This window comes from Amblyomma maculatum, chromosome 5 (assembly GCF_055883805.1).
Source record: "Amblyomma maculatum isolate TAMU_Amacu chromosome 5, ASM5588380v1, whole genome shotgun sequence".
In the NCBI taxonomy this organism is placed as follows: Eukaryota; Metazoa; Arthropoda; class Arachnida; order Ixodida; family Ixodidae; genus Amblyomma; species Amblyomma maculatum.
Genome location: NC_139348.1, coordinates 138,975,935 through 138,993,991, shown reverse-complemented (window position 1 = coordinate 138,993,991; position 18,057 = coordinate 138,975,935). Strand labels below are relative to the sequence as shown.

General features: G+C 44.4%; 1 protein-coding gene across 1 annotated transcript in view; it reads right to left on the bottom strand.

Moving 5' to 3' along the window:
- Window positions 1-18,057, bottom strand: part of LOC146189731 (uncharacterized) — a 215,371-nt gene that overhangs the window by 195,574 nt on the left and 1,740 nt on the right. The window lies entirely within an intron of this gene.

Below are 18,057 nucleotides of genomic sequence, written 5' to 3'. Positions count from 1 at the left end.
GCATCGTTCGTACTGGTTTCCTGGTATATTACAAAATTATTTCGATCAGTAAACCGAATCAATATCAATTATTCTATCGTCTTAAAAATTATGGGGGACCAAGCTCCGCATTTAAGGGTATGATGCGATAACGTACCCTACCAGCCCAAATATAAAGTCCTGTTTTAGCCAAGCTGTACGAACGAGCCTGCGTGGCCTAGGGGTAACGTGAATGCAAGGGTCCTAGCAGGCTGATACGGTTATCACCATCCCATTTTAAAGGAGGGACCCGAGTTGGCAGCTCTTGCAAAACGTAACGGCATGCAACCCTACGTCCAGTTAGCATTCGGCCATGTCAGCTGCCAGCGTCATACTCTTTATTTTTCGCTCACAACTCCAATGCTGGCGGACGGCCGCCGATGCCGGATTTTCAGTGAACAAGGCCTCTAACACTATCGCATTAATAAACTAGCTAGATGAGCTATAATAGAACACAACTTAAAACGCAGCAGTTTCTAAGAATGGGACGTGATAAGCGGAGTATGTGTTACTCCGCTGAACCGTACATAAACTTAGTTTTTGATATTTGACTACACCCCACAAGCTAGAGGCATCAAATTTCTAGAGCTTATATTTTGGTATGCTGGTTGATTTCTTGTTTAGCTACTTTCAACAGGGGACTACTTTCTGTCACGGAGGAATACATGCGGCGGTTACTGTAGAGTTGAGTTGTCCCGACTGTAGAGTGGTAATCCATTATAAGCCCAAAATAAAAACTGGTGCCATTAAGCTGGATGCAAGGCTGTTGCATCCAGCTTGTATTGTATCACATTTGTACCGAAGTCGCTCAAGCGCAGCAAGCATGCTAATGTCAAAAATGGAGATAAAATAGGCCATTGTACTCGCAAAGCCTTCGTAAACTCCGCTTCTTTTGTATGACAATGTAGAGCCCGGTCTTCGAGGTGCCGGTGACTAGTGTTTTATATAAAGTGCGAACTGGAGAACTGTTAGCAATGAAAGTAACAACTAAAACCGGGGAACTAAACGCGCTCCACCAAGCGTTTAGTTCACCTTTAGTTTGCGACCACTATTGGCAAGGCCGCTACAAAGAGGTACCCATAAAGACGGAATGTAATGTCATTTATTCGTTCATCTCGCACGCACACACGCACGCACACATACACATCTTAGCGCGACTGGATAATCCCTAGTCTCTTAGGCGTAGCTCTTAGCTCTCCGCACTAACTCCTCATTCGGTGTTGAATAACTGTACTCGACGTAACAACATCATATAGCTTGGTTAAAAACTCGGCGATTTGATTTTAAGCACGGATGCACCCTGTGAGAGATAAAAGTCAAACTGAACACAAGCTGAATTTTGGTTACGAGGAACCCAGTAGTGGATGCTGCAGCGACTGAGACTGTGTGAACATAACCTGTAAAACGGTTCATTGTCGCAAATTATAAAAAAAAAATAAAATGCTTGTTCATATGAAGTTCGCACGCTAATCACAACTTGAGCACGTGACCTTGCGGATAGCGAAATAACATGCTGCCAGAACGAGATGCCACGATAACGGCAGAGCAAGCGGAGAACGGATGTGGTGCGCTGCTAGTAATTACCACTGTTCCGCTATGCCTGGGTCGAGCAATAAAATTCGGCCGACGTTCTGGGGTCGTCGGAAATTACGAGCACGGTAATAATCGCTTTTTCTGGCCACAGTGCGGTCCGGTAAAACGACATCGTCGGAAGGCCGACTCGGAGTGACATCTTGATAACGGCCGGCAGGTTAGCTATCTGCTACATCATCTACGTTCGCTCACAATGTCTGCAGTCATCTCTCAGCAAAGTCAGAGCGCCAGTACTCGGACTCGTGGCGGTGCTAATGCACTGTATATACTGAGCAGCCGGAGCCTGTGCTAGGACGACTAACCGAGACCGCTCTCGCGGTGGCGCGCATTATCCCAAAATGCTGCGACGGCACATAAGTCCAAAGTGGCGGTTGGAGGCCGCCATATGGCGAAGGCCTTGAGCTTATAAGCTCGACCAAGGTCGCGTGAGTGCAGAGCGTGTTCGCGATTCTTACGCGTGTCTTTCTCGAAAGCCTTTTTTTCGCCAACTTGGTGCAACCATGGAATCCAAAGGCGAAAACACTCTTCAGAACGGACTCATTACAAGACCACGAGATAGAACGCGTCTTGTTGGGAACTGAAACGTTTTGAAAGGAAGTTGCAACATATTTGCGTTTTAATTTTTTATTTCAATTATACTGCTCTTAATAAGGAAGCTACCACTCAGTGTTCGCGTTTTCTGCAGCGTAATTTCAAAATTTATTTTGCACCCAGCCTTTGAATATAGCGTTTTCAATCTTAATCAAGTTCATTTTGTTGCTTTGTTTCTTTTATTTTAGTTTAGTTTATAGAGCTTAACGCCTTAAAGCGACTCGGGATATGGGTGACGTTGTAGTGGAGGGCACCGAAAATTTCAACCTCACGTTTCAACATGCACTGACATTACATACTGACATTGGCATGCACAGTAAGAAAGCACCTTCCTTTAGGTTTTATGGCTGTCTGCCTTTTTGTTTGTGTGTGATTCCGCTTTCTTTCATTTAAAATAGTTGTTTTCAGTTGTTAAGGCTTTACCCTTACCATTTTTCTTGGTGTTTAACATGCTCGCCATTATATCATTCTTTTTACGTTTCAATCTTTACTTTCTTCCCTGCAACAATCTCAAATGCAATTCAGCCGGATGCGTAAAAAAGCTGCTAAACTTCGTCTTATCTTCACAGGGTTGTCAGCGCATTGAATGAGGCATTTTTTGCTTCTTTTTTTTTTTTCAGTCGCTAAGCATCATATGTATTTCAAGACTGCAACTATTTTCTCCTTAAACTCGTAGATATTTACGGTTATCACACCTTTCGCGAAAACATACTTGACGGAACCATGAAAAATAATATGTGTTCTAATCATGTTTTTCATGAAAGGCAAGCTAACGTTGTATAAATGTGAAAAACCCTCTATGTTAGAGGCTTTTTTGTTTCACTGATGTTAGGCTAACGACATTCTGAAATAGCTTTGTAACCCCAGGAATTAAAATAAACAACTTATAACCAAAAGAAAAATGGTGACATCACCGGTGAAGATACAAAAAAGCAAAAAAGCAATGGCTAAGAAACAAAAGCCCAAAACATATGCGGGTGTTGTTTTGCACAGTGTCCACACATCCGGCATTACCTTAGAATGGGGTCATTTAAGTCTATTTGCGGTTTTCAGCTGCCCTTTTTTGTTTGCGAGTCCACCCAGACAAACATATATTGTCTTTTTAGTCGTAACAATTTCATTCGATTGCATCGTTCAGCATATTATCCCAAATGGATCATGTAGTATAACAATCATATTGATGCCCCATAATTTCCGGAGGCCGTAGGAGTCTCATTCTAATTATGATAGAAACTAGCGCCAAAGTACCTAATATTGCTATTTTCAGAAATCACCAGCGATTTCAGAGGGCAAGAATATTTCGTTTAGTTGATTTTGCTTGCCAGCGAGAGAACGCTTCTGGCGGGAAATTCAAAAGCTTCTTCCGGCGTGTTGAAGCCACTTTGTGTACAAGAGGGGGGCGAAGAGAGGAAGCTTGCAAGAAAATATTTGTGTATAAATTGAAACTCGAAAAGAAAAAGCTGCAGGAAATAGAACTGAAATCATAGAATTCCGATGTTCAAATTTTCGACAGTAATACGAAAACGTTATGAAGTAGCTAACAAGAATAATGCCTCAGAGAGAGGCTTAACGCAGTACGTTACAGGGTAGGGCAAGCTAATTAACATAAAATGCATTCTGTATCGATGGGAATAATCCTTAAATGTATAAATAAATTGTGACACTCAGACGGAGAGAGCAAGTGGTTTCAGGTAGCTTGAAAATTCGGCGCAGAAGCCTTGATCTCATGTGCGTCTTAGTCGGACAAAGAAGACCAAGGTTATGAGGCGGTGCACTTCAAAAGAAAGTGCTTTCTTTTCGTCGTTAGTGGCGTCATATTTCTCACTGAAGTATTTTCTGTCATTCTGATGTGATATCAAAACGTTTTCCCGCCGTTTGTTTGTTGTTGTTGTTTTTTGTTGTTGTTGTTGTTTTCAGATGACCTGGTTGTCATGGAAAGCCGTACCATCAACTTCGCTGTGTGGTGTCACAGAAAGTAGGCCTCAAATATATGCGGCCTCGTAAAAACACAAGTCGAAAAATTCTGCTCTGATTGTTGACCCCTCGTAGTACTAACAATTTATTTACACTTAGTCTGCTGTCTGCGCACTCAGAACTTAAATACTCCGTTTTCCTTATTTGTTTGAAAATGAAATTTTTTGTAAATGTTGCCCGGTTTTCCATTTAGCAGGTTCTGCCTGCTGTATATCAGTCTCTCTTGTGCAGCTTTTATTTTCTTCTTACCGAACACGAAATGATAATCCTCGGTTCCGTGCATTAACATCAATTAACAGGAGACAGTTTGCGAAGCTTGAATTCCATCACTATGGCCGACAATATTTATAATTTAATGGCTGCCCAGTCGAAAAAAGACTACAAAACCGTGTCAAAAATACAAAATATTCTGTAGTTCTGTCGTAAATGTCAAATTTTTCTGTAGTTCTGTAGTACTTTTCTGTAATTCTGTAGTTTTTCTGTAGTACATTTCTGTTGTCTGTAGTTGTGTAGCACTTTTCTGTTGTAACTACAGAAATATTTTATATTACTACAGAACGTTTTGTTGTCACAAGTTTCCCGTCAAAAACCGCACACAAATTCTGTCGTAACGACAGATATTTTTCTGTAATTTTTTTTCCGACTGGGTGTTGGGTTCTGGATTTCTTTAGAATGCCATATATTGTAAGCCGAGGGCACCACTCCATCAAACAGTGCTGAGTACCTGCACTGGTTTCTACTCCCCTCAGTCCTAATTGGTAGCGAGCCATGGATGATTTGTCCTTGGTCAAACGTTCTCTTAACACACGGCAGTAAAGTGCGTAGATGAAAAACTTGTTCCTTCCCGCTTTATCCTTGTTACCAAAAATGAGCAAGATGCTGATGAGTTTCAACGCCGCGGGGTCACCCTTAACTAAACGAAACCAAAGTTCGAGATGTTTTCCTTCTACATGATACGGAGTCAAAGGCCCCTACTGTTAGAATTTCATCCCAGAAAAGGAGAAAACCAGGTCATGCGAAAGTTGCAACATAGTCAGCCAACGCAATAGAATAAATACTTAATATAAACTCGCGAAAGACGACATAGGCGAGAAAAGCAGCATAGTACGGAATACTAGGCGGACTGTGATATGACGCAAAAGGCGACGCGGACTTAATTAAGCGGATTACTGAAGCTGAGACTCCGTGGCTCGCAAACAAGAAAAATGCGACTATAAGGCTATTATATCTTCCACTTATGTATACAGTCGGCTAGAGATAGTGCTAAATAAAAAATTAAAGAATTGTGCAAAACGTAACGAGACCGTTTTAATAAAAAAAAAGTAAAACAGCCTGCGTTCCAGTTTCTAGAGCGTAGTGTTCTGGCGCGGTAATTAGCTAAAGCGAAAAAACGTGTTAACTTAGCAAGCACCACAGCTCGCCCAGGTATGCTAATGAAGACGATTACCTCGAACTTTGTTCGCTAAAAAGCGACTCGGATACAAGGCGCAAAATCACTAGATTCGCAGAGGGCGAGATGTTAAGCAAGGCTGCCATGTGTATCCATCTGCCCAAACGCTCTCATAGACGGCGGTCTGGGGTAGTGGATCTGAGGAAAAATTGATACCTTCTCTAGGCTAAAAGTCGGTAAAGGTACATCGACAAAAAAGAAGAATATTTCGTTCAAAAAACTTTGATCAGTTTCTTTATTTTCGTTTGCCAGTACTTACTCCATGGGGATCATAGCCGGCGCTGCGATGAGAAAACAGTGAAAGGAAAAGGCGTAGAAAGCAGTCATGCGTACTGAACCTCGCGAAGCGTGCTTCACCGCATAATTAGGTTTGCTGAGGCAGAGCCAACTTTTGCGACAGACCAAGGCGGGGGTGCTGCACTTCAAGAATGAAAGGCGGCGGCAATGTGGAGAAGGCAAGATACGCGACAGTGTGCAGCTTCAGTGGGTGACACGTCCTTGCCCTCTGCGGAACGGTTCCCACAAGTTTGCAGTCCTGGAACGCTTGCTAATTGCAGAGGTTCTGTTGACTCCGGTGTTTCGCCGATTCAACCGCGTGTACTGTGAGAGCGCCGCCTGGAGCTCTCGCACAGCATCGGGTCACTTACTTCCCCCCTGTTCTTTATCGTCTTCTTTGCTTTTTGTTCTTATTTCTTTTCAGCTTCTCTCTCGTTCGTACGTTTGCTAAGATCGATTAATTAGGTTCTGCCCAAATCACGTCCGGTCTTTGCACTCTTTCTTTTCTTACTTCGACAAGCTCTCTCCTGCTTCACTAGTCGATTCGTTGCTCTTTGCAGCTGGACATTCGCTTATTTTCTTTTTTTTTTTCTTTTTTTTTTTTTTTGCTCAATGACCATTCGACATAGGCTCGCTTGTTTTACAGAGAAAGCTGTTACAGGGCTGGTGCAGCCATGCAGTCCGGCAAGCTACAATAGAACCTTCAGAGTTAGCCGTGAAACCTCAAAGGTCGTATTCGATGTAGAAGATCCATGGAGGTGTCTTCAGTCTTCATGAGTATTACAGTGCAGTTTGAAAGCTCCTCATGGACCGTGCAATTTAGAACTCCTTTTCTTTTCCTTTTTTTTGTAAATTTCGCCTTGCCACCGAATAGGGCGACACCTCAGTGCGTTCTTGGGCGTTTCTGAGCCTTGGCCTCAACCTAGGTGCGATCTCTCATTGGACGCGCCCAAATGACACGGATGGCGAAGCGTCATTGCAACCTGTTTTCTTTAATTTTTCGTGTGCATCCGCGTGCTTTGAAATGCGGAGAGAGAAGACGAGCATATTTTCTCATTGCCGACATTTCCGGTGGTAGCGAAGCTAGTCAAATATTTTTTGCGTTGCGGAGACAACTGATGAAATACCGATCGTTCGGGCGCGTTTCCTATATTTAATATATTTTCGTGGGTTTTCTTATTTTAATAATGAATTACATTGATTAATTTCAATGAGCTGCCTTGAATTTAAATCGTAATATAAATCAAATATAAACACTTGCCACAGCCGGCAAGTTACCAACTGGAAAGAGCAAATCCCACCCCACACTTGTAACTGAGACAAGGGAAAGGCAGGAAGGTGGCATCCAGAAGGTGGCTACGATGGGCGGAGAAGGTTCCGGCGAGAATTGAGGAATGTGCAAAATGAAAACGGTTGCCATGGTAACAACCTGGCGGATGGCTACCATAAAAGATGAGGAAGAAAGTTAACTGAGAAGAGGGACGGAGAAATCAGAGCGGAGTTCGCGTGCGCCGAGTGCCACTCTTCTGTTTGTTTAAGAGGTTGTATTCAATTTCCCACGGCGGTGTAAAGGAGTTGTGCGTGATGCTTACGAGTGGGTTTTAAGAAAGCGAGACCTTCAGCTAGTGACGTGCAAAGTGTTCAAGACGCGCGGATATCATGACAGCAACGCCTTCGGAAAGACCGTCAGCATCAGGCGGAAAATCCTTCTCTCGAGGGCGAGACAAGCAGAAGCACGCAACAAGTGTAAAGGAGCGCAAATAAGGCAAAGCATGCACGTCAATGAACGTATGTGATGTCTCGTGTCATGCAAAGGGAAACGCTACGCATTTTCCTTGCATCAGCTGACGATCATATGTCATTTTTCTTTTTTTTTTTCTGAGCTCGCTTGCTTTCTTTATGTTCTTTCAAGACGGGGCGTGGGAAGAGCGACGGATGTGTTTGTGCATCCGTTCATTTCACGATTTAGTTCGCTGTACCTTTCTTTCGTTTTGCTTCTTATCCCTGAGGATTTATTTTTCCGTCTTCGTGTTTCCAGACATCCCATCGTATCCTTTTAACGGGGAAAGCGGGACCTTATTTCTAAGACGCTTTTCAGCTCTTTCTGTCGAGCGGAAGAAAATAAGTAACGAAATAAAAAAAAAAAACATCACTTCGCTAGTCTTCTTTACGCGACGCTGGGATGAATCTTGTCCAGAGCCAAGGTCCGTGAATAATCCGGATTTGTGCTGGCGCCCGCGACGAGCGAATGGTTCAAGGGTTCCCAGTGTACACTTGACACGGCGGGGCCCGTGTCGGGCACTGCGACGCGTAATTGTGCGCGAGCCATGTTTCTTTGCCGCTGCAAGACAAGCGCGAGTCATCTTTCATTAAGACAATGCCAGCAGGCGACACCTCGTTCATAATTCACTCGGAAGCCCCTGAACGCGTGCTTTGTCGCTTTAACACGAGAAGACGCGCGTTGCATAAACTTGGCTTTGCTAGAGGCGTGTGGTGATTTAAAAATTGACTGTGAGCGAAGCCGTCTGCGTCCAGCGTCACATTTTATCGAGAGCAGCGGCGACGGGACTAGTGGCAAGGCTATTAAGTCTGGGAATATTGGATACGTTTTTAAATTGTTTTGTTCAGCTCTGAAAGCAAAATAGCCGCAATTTGTGGACTGTGTTCCTCTTAAATGAATGTAATTCAGAACACAGGATGACGCACAAAAGAACTGGAGACAGAGAGAGAGAGGCGGGGGGGGGGGGGGGGGATGAGCCAAGTGCTTACGCTTTGCTACGTAACATTCTAAGCTCGGGAAAGCTGTCGCTCTAATGTCATCTGTCCTCTGCTAATGCGTAAGATCTGAGTAAAGTGTGAGACTTGCAGATTTTGCGATAACCAGGGCTACCACAATGATCGCCAGTAGCTTCACACAATTTGCTCTCATTTCTGTCCAGATGCTTGTAATAATTAAGCTACCATCTGGTTAATTCCTCGGTTACTCTTTGTACATATATGGTTCTTGCGAGCAACAAGTAGGAGAATGACCGGCTTGAATGCGCGGGGCGGTATGAGGCTTCTCCGCCGATGGTGTCCCTATGATAGTTTTGGCTATAAAGTGTACGATCACCTTCCCTGACAAATGAAGGAAAATTATGACCATTGAACAAAAAAAAACACAAAAATTCTACAGTGTTGTTTCCAACGTCAGCTGAGACTAAGCGACATGTGACGTTGGAGAATAGGAAACACACACAAGCGCGCGCCCATCGCTAACAGAGCTGCCAAGATCAGTTGCTGGGAGGTCGTCATGACGAACTACAGCCGGAGAAATTACGTATCCATGAGTTCGGACAAGATGTGAGAGAGCCAGGTCTCTCTCAAGCTCTCAAGGCTGGAGGGAAGCGAATGCTTGATTTTAATGCCTGACAGGAGGAATCTCGCCCGTCTTCCCAGGTTACTAACAGAGCAAGTATTATCATAATGTATTGTAGAATTAGCACACAGTAAACCAGAAGATTGTAAGTTTCATCGCATAAATATCTGCACAACTCAGGAATTAGCTACAAATGAGAACATTTGGTATCTAGTTCATAAGTTTCTTTTTTGGCTCTAATATTAAATCTGCTATGCTAGTATCATGCGAAATTAAAGCGCTAAAAAGTATCCCTTTGTAGTTTGCAACAACACGTTGATGGCTTCTAAGACCAGTTTAACATATGGGAGTTTCGAATGGTACTTTTCCCAAACCGAATCGAATTTGAACAGTGTATATTAGCTAGCGAGTCAAATACAAATAATTTAGCTACCAACCGAATCGAATTCGAACCAAACAGTGATAGAACTGAATGAAATGCGAATCGAATATTTGTAGAAACATTCACTATTTGTGTGAGTATTCTCATGAAACCGGACATCGTGAAAAACATTGAAGCAATGACAGCAGCTTTGCTGCAAAGTGCAACAGCTATGCAGGTAAAAAAAAAAAGCTAAGGGTTGTGTGAATAGTTCTTTTTTGGAATCGAATCGATTACGAATTTTGTAGCTTCTCTATTGAATGAAATAAGAGTCGAATAGTGATAGCATCTAATCCAGTATTTGGACTAATATTTACAGATAATTGTACAAACCGAACAAGGGTGACAAACAATGAAGCGCCAGCAATGGCGCGGCGGCAGACCGCTAACTTTGGGGTTAAGGGTACACGTGTTAAAAGACGCAACACTTGTCTCCACTGCAGTATATAGCCTCTATGAGAATCAAATTACGCAAGTAGAAATGTATTAACATTACAGACGCTGTCACGCAAATGGACCAGGTAACCATATTCTTCGCATATTGGTCACCACATTATTGCGCGCCGCATCGGTGTGGGCCCTGTTTTTCGAGCAGTCATCAAAGAAAATTACTTCCAATACACTATAGCGCAGCAAAAGACGAGGACACAAGAGACGAGAGACGAACACCACGAGCGCTAACTTCCAACAAATTTTATTCTCCTGAAGCATCATATTTATACGCCAGAAAAACAGCAATCACATGTGCCAACAGTGTCAATTCCTTAGAAAGACGAGCTCTTTATCTGAGAGGAGGATGGAAGGTGTGCTTACACACGCGCATCCTGAACTATTTATCTTTTCGGCTTCAATGATTTCGCGCGTTACCCTTTCTCTGCTTTTTCCTATTACCACACTTTTATCAAAGAAAGGCTTACAGGTTTTTGATTTGCATTCGAGAATGTGGTCAACCAGCGATCAGCCTTGCCGGCCGATTCTGACGTTGCGAGCGTGTTCCATTAGGCGCTCGTTCAGACATCTCCCCGTCTGGCCGATATAGTGTTTTCCGCATGACAAGGGAATTTTATATACAACACCTTCATCGCACGTGACGTACGGCTTCTGGTGCCTAATTGCGCATTCGCGCGCTTTGTTGGTGTTGGTTTCTTTCAACTTGCACAACGTAGAAAGTTTCTTCGGCGCCGAGAACACTACGGTCGCATTTGCTCGTTGACCAATTCTTTTCAAATTGTGAGAAATCTTGTGCAGATACGGTGATACAACAAGGTTTTTCCGTTCCCGAGGAACCGGATTTGGGTGGCATTGATTTTGTGGTATCATTTTTTTAAGAAGTTTTTCGGCAACAGAAACTTGGACATGGGTGGGATATCCAGCATTGGTCAGCCTCCTGGACTGCTCTTGAAAACTATCTCTCATCATGTGTGGACAAGATTGCCGGAGAGCATTTTGAAAACATAAATTGACAATACCTCTTTTCACAAGTTTAGAATGAGCGGAGTGATATGGCAGCATCGGCTTGTCGCTACGCGGCTGATAGGCCCAGCATATGTGATGAGCGTGAAAGGTAAAGTTAATATCTAAAAGCCTAATGGAGTTATTAATGGGCAATTCGCATGTTAGAACAAGCGGTTTAAAATGCTCTTTCATGATAGTTACAATGTGTATAACAGCGCGAAAAAAAAACAACAGGCACGAAGGAAGACAACAAGACGAGCGCTGACTTTCAACTGACAAGTTTATTGCATGCCTGCATCCATATATATGAACACGTTCACACAATAAAAGAAACAAGAACAACTAAACAAACGTGTGTGAACGTGTTCATATATATGGATGCAGGCATGCAATAAACTTGTCAGTTCAAAGTCAGCGCTCGTCTTGTTGTCTTCCTTCGTCCCTGTCGTTTTTTTCGCGCTGTTCTACACCATGGATTACCAACATGCCCAAGCTTCTGTTTTAACATAGTTGCAATGCTTTGAGCCTTTGGCTCAAGAGAGCCATGGTCACACTTAACAAGAATAAAAAAATCATCAACAAATCTAAAGACTTTGATTACGTCCAAGCTGTCAAGGTGGCTAGAAACAGCCTTGTCAAGTTTGGATAAAAACAGATTACTCAGAATCGGCGCTATGCACGACCCGATGCATATTCCTTCTTTCTGAAGGTAGGGTTTTCCTTTCCAGTTAACAAACGTTGACTGCAAGTACATAGCTAAAATTTCTGAAAAAACTGCTCGCCGAGACACCCGCCGAGTTCTGAAAAGCAACACACCCGAACTCATCTATGTACTCCTCTACACAGCACAGCCGCAACATCCACAGAAAATGCAACAATGCTGTCATCAGAGCGCGACCGAAGTCTAAAATGTTGTCAGATTTCTTAACCATAAACGGATCGTCAAACGGCAAAAGGTTAAGTTTGCTTTGTAAGTACATTGAAACAGTTTTTTGCCATGTGCCAGTTTCAGAAATGATCACTCTGAATGGTTTTTCCGGTTTATGGGTTTTTGTACTGAAAAACACGTCTAAAAAATCTTTTCGTGCATCGCCTATTTCTTTAGCCAGCTTGGTAAGGTTTAACTTGTTGCATAGCTTCTTCGCTTTAGCTTTAACTTTTGACATCATTATTTCGTTGCGGCAGTTAAATACAGAAGACATGGCTCTTCGTCCGCCTTCGACTTGTAAAGTTCACAGGACAGAATCGCAAAACCACCTTCTTTGTCAGCCGGCAACACGACCAGGTCCTGTTCCTTGATGTAGGACTCGACGCGCTTGAGGGGTAGCTTGGAAGATTCTGGCTTTGAGCATTTCAAAACGTCGACTCCTTCTGAAATGCAGCGGTCGTGTTCCAGTTACGTTGCACGCTGCGGTACTTGGCGTACCATCGCAAGTAGTTGTGCAGCTGACGGCTTGGGCTCCACAGCAAACTTTGGTACCAACGATAGAACTCTTTACACGTCATCTGGAAGATCCAGGGCCTCCAGGGTGTGGACTGTGCTCCGGGCTGTCTTCGTCTTGCTCGAAAGGTCGGCCCGTAGTTGTAGCAGGTGTTGAGCCCACAAGCATTCGGTAGCTTGAGTAATGAAACCACAAAATCAATGCCACCCAAATCCGGTTCCTCGGGAACGGAAAAACCTTGTTGTATTACCGTATCTGCACAATATTTCTCACAATTTGAAAAGAATTGGTCAACGAGCAAATGCGACCGTAGTGTTCTCGGCGCCGAAGAAACTTTCTACGTTGTGCAAGTTGAAAGAAACCAACACCAACAAAGCGCGCGGATGCGCAATTAGGCACCAGAAGCCGTACGTCACGTGCGATGAAGGTGTTGTATATAAAATTCCCTTGTCATGCGGGAAACACTATATCGGCCAGACGGGGAGATGTCTGAACGAGCGCCTAATGGAACACGCTCGCAACGTCAGAAACGGCCGGCAAGGCGGATCGCTGGTTGACCACATTCTCGAATGCAAATCAAAAGCCTGTAAGCCTTTCTTTGATAAAAGTGTGGTAATAGGAAAAAGCAGAGAAAGGGTAACGCGCGAAATCATTGAAGCCGAAAAGATAAATAGTTCAGAATGCGCGTGTGTAAGCACACCTTCCATTCTCCTCTCAGATAAAGAGCTCGTCTTTCTAAGGAATTGATACTGTTGGCACATGTGATTCCTGTTTTTCTGCCGTATAAATATGATGCTTCAGGAGAATAAAATTTGTTGGAAGTTAGCGCTCGTGGTGTTCGTCTCTCGTCTCTTGTGTCCTCGTCTTTTTCTGCGCTGTAGTGTATTGGAATCATGTACCAACAAGCTCAAAAAAGCACGCTACTGAAAAATTACTTCGCCCAGCCTCATTCGAACCTCGCTCCATTAATTCGAAACGTGTATTTGATTCTGTTGGAATGATTTTCAAAATACACTATTTGATTCATTCGAACGATCGAGTACGTGAAAATTTGCATTGCTATTCGAAAGTTTGCATATTCGTATGAGCCACGCCGAAAGAAACCTCATTACAGTCATTATTTCAAGATTCCGAAAAAAAAAAAAAAAAAAAAAAAAAGTTTACATCGGGCTGAGAGAACACAGCGTTCCGCTGCAGCAACTGAAAACAAAGCAAAACATTTTAATGGTTTGTAATTATCGATATAACCGGGCACCACGTATAGAAGCTTGTACAGAACGCGCTGATTGCTCTAGAAGTAGAAACCATGCCGAGTAATTACACGTCGATTAACCACCGCTACCTCGCAACGAAGCTCCGACGAGGAGCTGGGATATCGTAGAACTTGCGTCAAGAATCCCTTAGCGGTTATACGAAACCTTGCTATGTCGCTTAAGCCTTCCTTTCCTCGAGTCGTCTACATCGCTTTTTCTATTTATTTACTTACGGATTTACTTCCCATCGCTCTCCTCTGCCTCGCTTCTGGCTTCATTGCACAACTTGGAATGGTACTTCTAAGACAGTGTGCGAGGCTTTCGCAACTCCTTAATCCCGTTAGGTATTTCTAGTCTTTTTTTTTTTTGTTCTTTTATTAGCCGCCTCAGGCGATCGTTCAAGGTGAACCGTACGTCACGGTGCCTCTTATAACGACCCCGTGTTCTATAGCGAGTCTGAGCACCCTCTTTCACCATCCCATCTCTCGTTCCTCGGCTGAACTGCCGTACAGCCTTGGCCTGCCGGCTAAAAATAAACATTTTCTGCAAAATTCTTCGCTATAGGTGGTAGCTCGACGGCTTTGTACAAGAGGTAACGGCAGGTAAGTGCCATCGCCGTTAATTTATTCAGCTTCTTGACAGTGTGCGCAAAGGGAGGGCGAGACGGAGGGCAAGTCCGAACTACATTGTCTCGGTATGTGAACAGTAGTTACGGCTTTTAACAGCTCGACAGTGCCTACGAAAAACAAAAGGAAAGTAATGAAACCTAGCACGTGCGCGTCGCGACATCGCATTGTACACCGTCATCTAGTTGATCGCTTCGGGCTTTGAGCTGCGCGCTCTATATAATATTCGCCTGTTATTCAACTTGTGAGGTGAACAATAATTTGAGCAACACACGCAGCGTAATACCTTCTTGAAGGAGCTCGTTTTACAAAAGACCTGGTACTGGTAAGAGGGATTCAGGGGATGTGTAAAAAGGACTTGTTTCGAAAACTCCCTGGTCGGACGCCATCCCTTTAAGAAAGCTACCAACATATAGGTAAAGCTACATATAAATACATAGAGAGAGAGAGAGAGAGAGAGAGAGGATGGGGAGGGAAGGGTACCTCGGAAAGATGACTCTCATCGTACCCCACCTCATCCCCAGCTCCGCCCATTTTTAAAATCCTTTATTTCACCCGCTAGCATCAGCTTTTGTTGAAGACGATGGAAAATGATAGACTCTTTCTTCACCGCGGAGCTGCTTTCGGCGCTAGCACAGGCGAAACATCAATCTTGAGTTAAAAGATAAACGGGGATAACGTTAAACGACGCGTCTGGCGCTCGCGCGCACCAAGCTGCTGTAGTTGCCGTGGCGGCGGCGCTTCGCAGGCAGGCAACGTTTCAACACTTTTCTTTCGATCACTGAGGGGAAAATCAATAAAGCGTGTTCTTCCTTGCCGAGGCGGCCTTCGTGTAGGCGGGAGGGGCTTAACTCCGTTTAAAAGATAAAAGGCCGCAACGTAGAGGAGGACTGAGTATATGCGTTACGACGTCGCGGCTTTATCTTTAATGAGGCCACGGCGGCCTTTTGGACGAAGATGAAAGAATGGGGTACTGTCGCGATGCGGTTCCAACGTGCCTTGCGCAGGAAGTTAAGTGCACTTTGGCTTGCTCAGAACGGTGCAGCACTCAGGGTAGAACTAGCTAGGTAGTTATGCGGTGCGGTACGGTACGGTACGGAACTGAACTGAACGGTATGGTATGGTATGGTATGGTATGGTATGGTATGGTATGGTATGGTATGGTATGGTATGGTATGGTATGGTATGGTATGGTATGGTACGGTACGGCACGGTATGGTATGGTGTGGTATGGTATGGTACGGTACGGTACAGCACGGTATGGTATGGTGTGGTATGGTATGGTACGGTACGGTACAGCACGGTATGGTATGGTATGGTATGGTACGGTACGGTACGGTACGGTACGGTGCGGTACGGTATGGTACGGTGCGGTACGGTATGGTATGGTATGGTATGGTATGGTATGGTATGGTATGGTATGGTATGGTATGGTATGGTATGGTATGGTATGGTATGGTACGGTACGGTACGGAACAGAACTGAACGGTATGGTATGGTATGGTATGGTATGGTATGGTATGGTATGGTATGGTACGGTACGGTACGGCACGGTATGGTGTGGTATGGTATGGTACGGCACGGTACAGCGCGGTATGGTATGGTATGGTATGGTATGGTATGGTATGGTATGGTATGGTATGGTATGGTATGGTATGGTATGGCATGGTATGGTATGGTACGGTACGGTACAGCACGGTATGGTATGGTGTGGTATGGTATGATATGGTACGGTGCGGTGCGGTACGGTATGGTACGGTACGGTACGGTACGGAACAGAACTGAACGGTATGATATGGTATAGTACGGTACGGTACGGCACGGTATGGTATGATGTGGTATGGTATGGTATGGTATGGTATGGTATGGTATGGTATGGTATGGTATGGTATGGTATGGTATGGTATGGTATGGTATGGTATACATGCTGTACGGCACTGGAGGGTGGGCTCCGAACTCGTGCGAACCAGTTGGAATTCCTTAAATGTATTCGGAACAACTGCATGTAACTATTGATCTGAGTAACAATTGATTACCTGACTATTTTCGAGTGTGTTGGCCTTTTTTCGGGAAAAAAAAATCTAGATTACTGACGAGAAAATTTGGTTTTACATATTATCCCGACATTCGACACAGGGTTGTGATACTCTTATTATCAGGGACGAGTTGCCACCGTATTGAAGTGAATGGTAGTATAACGCAACCTCTGAGAGCGCGATACGCAATCGATACAGGCCAAACCGAGATTCTCTTTGCACTGGCTCTATAGCGCAAAATCACAACGACAAGAGCGCCTTTTACACTTCGACTTCACCAAAACGCAACCTCCGCAGCCGAGACATTACAGCAACTGAGCCACCGCGCTGTGCCATCGGAGACATTACTGGCCCAGCCGCTCGCTTTGAAAAACGAAAATTTCACCTCTGGCTCCCACTGTACTGCACAGTTCTTTTTTCCGAGACAGGGAGTGCATAAAACTTCGACGCGTGAAGCATGTCGGAGAGAAAGAATAGAAGGATGAGAGAGCATCGCGGTGCATTTCTTGTGTGCGGTGGAAGCGTGAATGAATGAAGGAAGAGCGGAGGAACAAAAGCACCTGCTTGTTAGGTGCGTGCTTTCTATTGTTCCGCACGTCCTTGGAACCTTCTGTCCCGTCTGCCGGAACAGCTTCGAACACTGTAATATCCACCGCATTGTGGGCGCCGATCGTTTGCCTGGCGTGTTTTTACTTTCTGCTTCGCTCCGAGGCTCGGTAATGTATCTCGCGTCAGTATACCGAGCTAGCCTGGCTTCTTTGAAGCGTCCCTTTGTCGCCGCAGACCGCTTTTGTGTACCTGGTCGTCCGCGAATAGCTCACGCTGTGTTTCTTCATACATTCCTTTGTAAGTGTGCTACACTGTGTTTATTTTATATGCCGCATGTTTATCGGCTTTCGCGCTCACTTTATTGTTGTTGTTTTTTTTAAACAAAAAACGAATACGTTCTTTCGCAATAGCGATGAAGCTCCTCTGCATATCAGGCTTCGGAAACACCATCAATCACCGCCTCCGCAGGGCCCCCTGTCGGCTCCGTTGAGACAGTGGGAAGACTTGGAACGATAAAGCCGCTCCCAAAACAACACGAGCCGTGCAGTTCACAAGAGTATCAGTCCCCAAAGCACGGAGAAATAGTCAGTGTAGCACGTTTACAAAGAAATGTATGAAGCCCTCCATGCTTTGGATCACTTGTAAGCGAACAGAAGTTCCAGTATTGCTTAGATTTTAGGTGTGCTCTTCGTCGGAAGAAAATAGCTCAGGGCCTATGTGACCGCAACTGGCGTCAGAGATGCTGTGAAAGAGAGTGGAGGGGTCCTGTCGCCGTGCCGCTGTTGTTCAAATGCTCTGGAAGTGAGGATAGTTGTTTCACATCAACTTCGAGCGTTTTTGCAGCCGCTGCCTCTGTAAAGAAGATCGACTATGCTTGGTCGGATTCAACAAGCCCGTAGTGATCTCTTTACTTCTTATGTAGAATAAAATTCTGGCTCTCGAAGATTACTGCTCAAGTCTGAGTCGGCTGATGCTTGTTACTGCTATGCTTAGATTTTTAAAAGATGCGGATACA